This window comes from Sinocyclocheilus anshuiensis, unplaced genomic scaffold, assembly GCF_001515605.1.
Source record: "Sinocyclocheilus anshuiensis isolate Anshui unplaced genomic scaffold, SAMN03320099.WGS_v1.1 scaffold702, whole genome shotgun sequence".
Lineage (NCBI taxonomy): Eukaryota > Metazoa > Chordata > Actinopteri > Cypriniformes > Cyprinidae > Sinocyclocheilus > Sinocyclocheilus anshuiensis.
In genome coordinates, this window is record NW_015548184.1 from 3235850 (window position 1) to 3237480 (window position 1631).

The window sequence follows — 1631 nt, forward strand, 5'->3', positions numbered from 1 at the left end:
CAATATAACAAAGAGTGAAAAATTGAAGGGGGTCTGAATACTTTCCGTACCCACTGTATATATATATATATACACATACATACACAATAAGTAAAATAAGTATTGAACACATGAAGAAAGGGAGGTGCAAAAAGGCATGGAAAGCCAAGACATCAGCTGAAATCATTAATTAGAAAGCAATCCTGCCCCTTGTCAGTGGAAATTAATATCAGCTGGTTCAGTCTCAACTGATGGCATATAAAAAGGTGTCTCATGACCAACGTGTCACACAAGAAACATTTCATGATGGGTAAAAGCAAAGAGCTTTCTCAAGACCCTCGCAACCTTATTTTTGCAAAACATACTGATGACATTGGTTACAGGAGGATTTCTATACTTCTGAATGTTCCAATGAGCACTGTAGGGGCCATAATCCGGAAGTGGAAAGAAAATGAGAAACCCTCAATCAGTTTCAGAGAAAGAAAGTAAAGCTGCTAGAATGGCCCAGCCAATCACCTGCCTTGAATCCAATAGAAAATCTATGGAAAGAACTAAAGATCAGAGTTCATAGAAGAGTCCCATGGAACCTTCAAGATTTGAAGACTGTTTGTGTGAAAGAATGGGCCAAAATCACACCTGAGCAATGCATACGACTAGTTTCTCCATACAGTAGGCGTCTTGAAGCTGTCATTACCAACAAAGGCTTTTGTACGAAGTATTAAATACATTTCAGTAAGCGTGTTCAATACTTTTTCCGTGGGTCATTCCATTTTATTACACAGAACTTCATTTCTGAACTTATTTGTATTGTTTTCTTTGTATGTATGGATTATTTGGGTTGTTACCAACATCTGGTGAAAATTTCATGTCAACAGCACCTTTAGAAATATATTTACTGAGAAAAATGGTAATGTGTTCAATACTTATTTTACCTGCTGTATGTATATGGAAGCCTCTCAAGCGGTGGACTTCTACGTTCCGATTGGTTGCCGCCGAACCACGTCATAGCTCATTACCATAAAGTTGACCTGATTTCAACTCTCCTCGATGCCCTCAACGTCCAAGACGCGCTGCACCACTGCTCGACGCCGGCTCACATTGAAAATGAATGACTTCTGGCCAGTTTGACGCTCTCGACGGCGGCGGTGTGAACGCACGGTTATCAGAAGAGTTGTCCAAGAGCCAAGGATCATTTGTGGAGAGCTTCAGAAAGACCTGGAATTAGCATGTACAATTGTTTCAAAAACTGGCCACAACCAGGTGCTCCTCGCAAGAATTCTGACAGAGGAGTGAAAAGAATTATCAGAATAGTTGTCCAAGAGCCAAGGATCACTTGTGGAGAGCTTCAGAAAGACCTGGAATCATTTTCAAAGAAAATAAGTACAATAATTAATACACTCAACCGCCGTGGCCTATGCACGCTCACCACACAAGGCTCTATTGCTGAAGAAAAAGCATGTTGAAGCTCATTTAAAGTTTGCTGCACAACATTTAGACAAGCCTGTGAAATACTGGGAGAATATATTCTGGTCCGATGAGACCAAAATTAAACTCTTTGGATGCTATAATACACACCATGTTAGGAGGTCAAATGGCACTGCACATCACCCCAAAACATCATGGTGTAGCACTGGCAAAATTCATATAATTGA

General features: G+C 40.3%; 1 long non-coding RNA gene across 1 annotated transcript in view; it reads left to right on the plus strand.

Moving 5' to 3' along the window:
- The window catches only part of LOC107704879 (uncharacterized), a 13644-nt gene that overhangs the window by 4521 nt on the left and 7492 nt on the right, over positions 1-1631 (plus strand). The window lies entirely within an intron of this gene.